Source organism: Euprymna scolopes, chromosome 29 (assembly GCF_053919585.1).
Source record: "Euprymna scolopes isolate OS-2025 chromosome 29, ASM5391958v1, whole genome shotgun sequence".
In the NCBI taxonomy this organism is placed as follows: Eukaryota; Metazoa; Mollusca; class Cephalopoda; order Sepiida; family Sepiolidae; genus Euprymna; species Euprymna scolopes.
The window spans coordinates 21976175-21986085 of record NC_136510.1 but is presented as its reverse complement, the minus strand read 5'-3'; positions in this window follow the sequence as shown (position 1 = coordinate 21986085).

Sequence of the window (9911 nt, the reverse complement as noted above, 5' to 3'; positions counted from 1 at the left end):
TTATATAATAATAGAATCCTAATATTTTAAGTTTTGTATAATAATAGAATCCTAATATTAAAGTTTTATATAATAATAGAATCCTAATATTAAAGTTTTATATAATAATAGAATCCTAATATTTTAAGTTTTATATAATAATAGAATCCTAATATTAAAGTTTTATATAATAATAGAATCCTAATATTAAAGTTTTATATAATAATAGAATTCTAATATTAAAGTTTTACATAATAATAGAATCCTAATATTAAAGTTTTATATAATAATAGAATCCTAATATTTTAAGTTTTATATAATAATAGAATCCTAATATTAAAGTTTTATATAATAATAGAATCCTAATATTTTAAGTTTTATATAATAATACAATCCTAATATTAAAGTTTTATATAATAATAGAATCCTAATATTAAAGTTTTATATAATAATAGAATCCTAATATTAAAGTTTTACATAATAATAGAATCCTAATATTAAAGTTTTATATAATAATAGAATCCTAATATTTTAAGTTTTATATAATAATAGAATCCTAATATTAAAGTTTTATATAATAATAGAATCCTAATATTTTAAGTTTTATATAATAATAGAATCCTAATATTAAAGTTTTATATAATAATAGAATCCTAATATTAAAGTTTTATATAATAATAGAATCCTAATATTAAAGTTTTATATAATAATAGAATCCTAATATTAAAGTTTTATATAATAATAGAATCCTAATATTAAAGTTTTATATAATAATAGAATCCTAATATTTTAAGTTTTATATAATAATAGAATCCTAATATTAAAGTTTTATATAATAATAGAATCCTAATATTAAAGTTTTATATAATAATAGAATCCTAATATTAAAGTTTTATATAATAATAGAATCCTAATATTAAAGTTTTATATAATAATAGAATCCTAATATTTTAAGTTTTATATAATAATAGAATCCTAATATTAAAGTTTTATATAATAATAGAATCCTAATATTAAAGTTTTATATAATAATAGAATCCTAATATTTAAAGTTTTATATAATAATAGAATCCTAATATTAAAGTTTTATATAATAATAGAATCCTAATATTAAAGTTTTATATAATAATAGAATCCTAATATTAAAGTTTTACATAATAATAGAATCCTAATATTAAAGTTTTATATAATAATAGAATCCTAATATTTTAAGTTTTATATAATAATAGAATCCTAATATTAAAGTTTTATATAATAATAGAATCCTAATATTAAAGTTTTATATAATAATAGAATCCTAATATTAAAGTTTTACATAATAATAGAATCCTAATATTTTAAGTTTTATATAATAATAGAATCCTAATATTAAAGTTTTATATAATAATAGAATCCTAATATTTTAAGTTTTATATAATAATAGAATCCTAATATTAAAGTTTTATATAATAATAGAATCCTAATATTTTAAGTTTTATATAATAATAGAATCCTAATATTAAAGTTTTATATAATAATAGAATCCTAATTTTTTAAGTTTTATATAATAATAGAATCCTAATATTAAAGTTTTATATAATAATAGAATCCTAATATTAAAGTTTTATATAATAATAGAATCCTAATATTAAAGTTTTATATAATAATAGAATCCTAATATTTTAAGTTGTATATAATAATAGAATCCTAATATTTTAAGTTTTATATAATAATAGAATCCTAATATTAAAGTTTTGTATAATAATAGAATCCTAATATTTTAAGTTTATATAATAATAGAATCCTAATATTAAAGTTTTATATAATAATAGAATCCTAATATTAAAGTTTTATATAATAATAGAATCCTAATATTAAAGTTTTATATAATAATAGAATCCTAATATTAAAGTTTTATATAATAATAGAATCCTAATATTTTAAGTTTTATATAATAATAGAATCCTAATATTAAAGTTTTATATAATAATAGAATCCTAATATTTTAAGTTGTATATAATAATAGAATCCTAATATTTTAAGTTTTATATAATAATAGAATCCTAATATTAAAGTTTTATATAATAATAGAATCCTAATATTTTAAGTTTTATATAATAATAGAATCCTAATATTAAAGTTTTATATAATAATAGAATCCTAATATTTTAAGTTTTATATAATAATAGAATCCTAATATTAAAGTTTTATATAATAATAGAATCCTAATATTAAAGTTTTATATAATAATAGAATCCTAATATTAAAGTTTTATATAATAATAGAATCCTAATATTAAAGTTTTATATAATAATAGAATCCTAATATTAAAGTTTTATATAATAATAGAATCCTAATATTTTAAGTTTTATATAATAATAGAATCCTAATATTAAAGTTTTATATAATAATAGAATCCTAATATTAAAGTTTTATATAATAATAGAATCCTAATATTACAGTTTTATATAATAATAGAATCCTAATATTAAAGTTTTATATAATAATAGAATCCTAATATTTTAAGTTTTATATAATAATAGAATCCTAATATTAAAGTTTTATATAATAATAGAATCCTAATATTAAAGTTTTATATAATAATAGAATCCTAATATTTTAAGTTTTATATAATAATAGAATCCTAATATTAAAGTTTTATATAATAATAGAATCCTAATATTAAAGTTTTATATAATAATAGAATCCTAATATTAAAGTTTTACATAATAATAGAATCCTAATATTAAAGTTTTATATAATAATAGAATCCTAATATTTTAAGTTTTATATAATAATAGAATCCTAATATTAAAGTTTTATATAATAATAGAATCCTAATATTAAAGTTTTATATAATAATAGAATCCTAATATTAAAGTTTTACATAATAATAGAATCCTAATATTTTAAGTTTTATATAATAATAGAATCCTAATATTAAAGTTTTATATAATAATAGAATCCTAATATTTTAAGTTTATATAATAATAGAATCCTAATATTAAAGTTTTATATAATAATAGAATCCTAATATTTTAAGTTTTATATAATAATAGAATCCTAATATTAAAGTTTTATATAATAATAGAATCCTAATTTTTTAAGTTTTATATAATAATAGAATCCTAATATTAAAGTTTTATATAATAATAGAATCCTAATATTAAAGTTTTATATAATAATAGAATCCTAATATTAAAGTTTTATATAATAATAGAATCCTAATATTTTAAGTTGTATATAATAATAGAATCCTAATATTTTAAGTTTTATATAATAATAGAATCCTAATATTAAAGTTTTATATAATAATAGAATCCTAATATTTTAAGTTTATATAATAATAGAATCCTAATATTAAAGTTTTATATAATAATAGAATCCTAATATTGAAGTTTTATATAATAATAGAATCCTAATATTAAAGTTTTATATAATAATAGAATCCTAATATTAAAGTTTTATATAATAATAGAATCCTAATATTTTAAGTTTTATATAATAATAGAATCCTAATATTAAAGTTTTATATAATAATAGAATCCTAATATTTTAAGTTGTATATAATAATAGAATCCTAATATTTTAAGTTTTATATAATAATAGAATCCTAATATTAAAGTTTTATATAATAATAGAATCCTAATATTTTAAGTTTATATAATAATAGAATCCTAATATTAAAGTTTTATATAATAATAGAATCCTAATATTAAAGTTTTATATAATAATAGAATCCTAATATTTAAGTTTTATATAATAATAGAATCCTAATATTAAAGTTTTATATAATAATAGAATCCTAATATTTTAAGTTTTATATAATAATAGAATCCTAATATTAAAGTTTTATATAATAATAGAATCCTAATATTAAAGTTTTATATAATAATAGAATCCTAATATTTTAAGTTTTATATAATAATAGAATCCTAATATTTTAAGTTTTATATAATAATAGAATCCTAATATTTAAGTTTTATATAATAATAGAATCCTAATATTTTAAGTTTTATATAATAATAGAATCCTAATATTTTAAGTTTTATATAATAATAGAATCCTAATATTTAAGTTTTATATAATAATAGAATTCTAATATTTTAAGTTTTATATAATAATAGAATCCTAATATTTAAAGTTTTATATAATAATAGAATCCTAATATTTTAAGTTTTATATAATAATAGAATCCTAATATTTTAAGTTTTATATAATAATAGAATCCTAATATTTTAAGTTTTATATAATAATAGAATCCTAATATTTAAGTTTTATATAATAAAAGAAACCTAATATTTTAAGTTTTATATAATAATAGAATCCTAATATTTTAAGTTTTATATAATAATAGAATCCTAATATTTTAAGTTTTATATAATAAAAGAATCCTAATATTTTAAGTTTTATATAATAATAGAATCCTAATATTAAAGTTTTATATAATAATAGAATCCTAATATTTAAGTTTTATATAATAATAGAATCCTAATATTTTAAGTTTTATATAATAATAGAATCCTAATATTTAAGTTTTATATAATAATAGAATCCTAATATTTAAGTTTTATATAATAATAGAATCCTAATATTTAAGTTTTATATAATAATAGAATCCTAATATTTAAGTTTTATATAATAATAGAATCCTAATATTTAAGTTTTATATAATAATAGAATCCTAATATTTAAGTTTTATAAAATAATAGAATCCTAATATTTAAGTTTTATATAATAATAGAATCCTAATATTAAAGTTTTATATAATAATAGAATCCTAATATTAAAGTTTTATATAATAATAGAATCCTAATATTTTAAGTTTTATATAATAATAGAATCCTAATATTAAAGTTTTATATAATAATAGAATCCTAATATTTTAAGTTGTATATAATAATAGAATCCTAATATTTTAAGTTTTATATAATAATAGAATCCTAATATTAAAGTTTTATATAATAATAGAATCCTAATATTTTAAGTTTTATATAATAATAGAATCCTAATATTAAAGTTTTATATAATAATAGAATCCTAATATTTTAAGTTTTATATAATAATAGAATCCTAATATTTTAAGTTTTATATAATAATAGAATCCTAATATTTTAAGTTTTATATAATAATAGAATCCTAATATTAAAGTTTTATATAATAATAGAATCCTAATATTAAAGTTTTATATAATAATAGAATCCTAATATTAAAGTTTTATATAATAATAGAATCCTTATATTAATGTTTTATATAATAATAGAATCCTAATATTAAAGTTTTACATAATAATAGAATCCTAATATTAAAGTTTTATATAATAATAGAATCCTAATATTAAAGTTTTATATAATAATAGAATCCTAATATTAAAGTGTTATATAATAATAGAATCCTAATATTTTAAGTTTTATATAATAATAGAATCCTAATATTAAAGTTTTATATTATAATAGAATCCTAATATTAAAGTTTTATATAATAATAGAATCCTAATATTAAAGTTTTATATAATAATAGAATCCTAATATTTAAGTTTTATATAATAATAGAATCCTAATATTTTAAGTTTTATATAATAATAGAAACCTAATATTAAAGTTTTATATAATAATAGAATGCTAATATTTAAGTTTTATATAATAATAGAATCCTAATATTTTAAGTTTTATATAATAATAGAATCCTAATATTAAAGTTTTATATAATAATAGAATCCTAATATTTTAAGTTTTATATAATAATAGAATCCTAATATTTTAAGTTTTATATAATAATAGAATCCTAATATTTTAAGTTTTATATAATAAAAGAATCCTAATATAAAAGTTTTACATAATAATAGAATCCTAATATTAAAGTTTTATATAATAATAGAATCCTAATATTAAAGTTTTATATAATAATAGAATCCTAATATTAAAGTTTTATATAATAATAGAATCCTAATATTAAAGTTTTATATAATAATAGAATCCTAATATTTTAAGTTTTATATAATAATAGAATCCTAATATTAAAGTTTTATATAATAATAGAATCCTAATATTTTAAGTTTTATATAATAATAGAATGCTAATATTAAAGTTTTATATTATAATAGAATCCTGATATTAAAGTTTTATATAATAATAGAATCCTAATATTAAAGTTTTATATAATAATAGAATCCTAATATTTTAAGTTTTATATAATAATAGAATCCTAATATTTAAGTTTTATATAATAATAGAATCCTAATATTAAAGTTTTATATAATAATAGAATCCTAATATTAAAGTTTTATATAATAATAGAATCCTAATATTTTAAGTTTTATATAATAATAGAATCCTAATATTAAATTTTTATATAATAATAGAATCCTAATATTAAAGTTTTATATAATAATAGAATCCTAATATTAAATTTTTATATAATAATAGAATCCTAATATTTTAAGTTTTATATAATAATAGAATCCTAATATTAAAGGTTTACATAATAATAGAATCCTAATATTAAAGTTTTATATAATAATAGAATCCTAATATTTAAGTTTTATATAATAATAGAATCCTAATATTAAAGTTTTATATAATAATAGAATCCTAATATTAAAGTTTTATATAATAATAGAATCCTAAAATTTTAAGTTTTATATAATAATAGAATCCTAATATTAAAGTTTTATATAATAATAGAATCCTAATATTTTAAGTTTTATATAATAATAGAATCCTAATATTAAAGTTTTATATAATAATAGAATCCTAATATTAAAGTTTTATATAATAATAGAATCCTAATATTAAAGTTTTATATAATAATAGAATCCTAATATTTTAAGTTTTATATAATAATAGAATCTTAATATTTTAAGTTTTATATAATAATAGAATCCTAATATTAAAGTTTTATATAATAATAGAATCCTAATATTTTAAGTTTTATATAATAATAGAATCCTAATATTAAAGTTTTTTATAATAATAGAATCCTAATATTTTAAGTTTTATATAATAATAGAATCCTAATATATTAAGTTTTATATAATAATAGAATCGTAATATTTTAAGATTTATATAATAATAGAATCCTAAAATTAAAGTTTTACATAATAATAGAATCCTAATATTTTAAGTTTTATATAATAATAGAATCCTAATATTAAAGTTTTATATAATAATAGAATCCTAATATTTTAAGTTTTATATAATAATAGAATCCTAATGTTTTAAGTTTTATATAATAATAGAATCCTAATATTAAAGTTTTATATAATAATAGAATCCTAATATTTTAAGTTTTATATAATAATAGAATCCTAATATTAAAGTTTTATATAATAATAGAATCCTAATATTAAAGTTTTATATAATAATAGAATCCTAATATTTTAAGTTTTGTATAATAATAGAATCCTAATATTAAAGTTTTATATAATAATAGAATCCTAATATTAAAGTTTTATATAATAATAGAATCCTAATATTTTAAGTTTTATATAATAATAGAATCCTAATATTAAAGTTTTATATAATAATAGAATCCTAATATTAAAGTTTTATATAATAATAGAATTCTAATATTAAAGTTTTACATAATAATAGAATCCTAATATTAAAGTTTTATATAATAATAGAATCCTAATATTTTAAGTTTTATATAATAATAGAATCCTAATATTAAAGTTTTATATAATAATAGAATCCTAATATTTTAAGTTTTATATAATAATACAATCCTAATATTAAAGTTTTATATAATAATAGAATCCTAATATTAAAGTTTTATATAATAATAGAATCCTAATATTAAAGTTTTACATAATAATAGAATCCTAATATTAAAGTTTTATATAATAATAGAATCCTAATATTTTAAGTTTTATATAATAATAGAATCCTAATATTAAAGTTTTATATAATAATAGAATCCTAATATTTTAAGTTTTATATAATAATAGAATCCTAATATTAAAGTTTTATATAATAATAGAATCCTAATATTTAAGTTTTATATAATAATAGAATCCTAATATTAAAGTTTTATATAATAATAGAATCCTAATATTAAAGTTTTATATAATAATAGAATCCTAATATTAAAGTTTTATATAATAATAGAATCCTAATATTTTAAGTTTTATATAATAATAGAATCCTAATATTAAAGTTTTATATAATAATAGAATCCTAATATTAAAGTTTTATATAATAATAGAATCCTAATATTAAAGTTTTATATAATAATAGAATCCTAATATTAAAGTTTTATATAATAATAGAATCCTAATATTTTAAGTTTTATATAATAATAGAATCCTAATATTAAAGTTTTATATAATAATAGAATCCTAATATTAAAGTTTTATATAATAATAGAATCCTAATATTTAAAGTTTTATATAATAATAGAATCCTAATATTAAAGTTTTATATAATAATAGAATCCTAATATTAAAGTTTTATATAATAATAGAATCCTAATATTAAAGTTTTACATAATAATAGAATCCTAATATTAAAGTTTTATATAATAATAGAATCCTAATATTTTAAGTTTTATATAATAATAGAATCCTAATATTAAAGTTTTATATAATAATAGAATCCTAATATTAAAGTTTTATATAATAATAGAATCCTAATATTAAAGTTTTACATAATAATAGAATCCTAATATTTTAAGTTTTATATAATAATAGAATCCTAATATTAAAGTTTTATATAATAATAGAATCCTAATATTTTAAGTTTTATATAATAATAGAATCCTAATATTAAAGTTTTATATAATAATAGAATCCTAATATTTTAAGTTTTATATAATAATAGAATCCTAATATTAAAGTTTTATATAATAATAGAATCCTAATTTTTTAAGTTTTATATAATAATAGAATCCTAATATTAAAGTTTTATATAATAATAGAATCCTAATATTAAAGTTTTATATAATAATAGAATCCTAATATTAAAGTTTTATATAATAATAGAATCCTAATATTTTAAGTTGTATATAATAATAGAATCCTAATATTTTAAGTTTTATATAATAATAGAATCCTAATATTAAAGTTTTATATAATAATAGAATCCTAATATTTTAAGTTTATATAATAATAGAATCCTAATATTAAAGTTTTATATAATAATAGAATCCTAATATTAAAGTTTTATATAATAATAGAATCCTAATATTAAAGTTTTATATAATAATAGAATCCTAATATTAAAGTTTTATATAATAATAGAATCCTAATATTTTAAGTTTTATATAATAATAGAATCCTAATATTAAAGTTTTATATAATAATAGAATCCTAATATTTTAAGTTGTATATAATAATAGAATCCTAATATTTTAAGTTTTATATAATAATAGAATCCTAATATTAAAGTTTTATATAATAATAGAATCCTAATATTTTAAGTTTTATATAATAATAGAATCCTAATATTAAAGTTTTATATAATAATAGAATCCTAATATTTTAAGTTTTATATAATAATAGAATCCTAATATTAAAGTTTTATATAATAATAGAATCCTAATATTAAAGTTTTATATAATAATAGAATCCTAATATTAAAGTTTTATATAATAATAGAATCCTAATATTAAAGTTTTATATAATAATAGAATCCTAATATTAAAGTTTTATATAATAATAGAATCCTAATATTTTAAGTTTTATATAATAATAGAATCCTAATATTAAAGTTTTATATAATAATAGAATCCTAATATTAAAGTTTTATATAATAATAGAATCCTAATATTACAGTTTTATATAATAATAGAATCCTAATATTAAAGTTTTATATAATAATAGAATCCTAATATTTTAAGTTTTATATAATAATAGAATCCTAATATTAAAGTTTTATATAATAATAGAATCCTAATATTAAAGTTTTATATAATAATAGAATCCTAATATTTTAAGTTTTATATAATAATAGAAT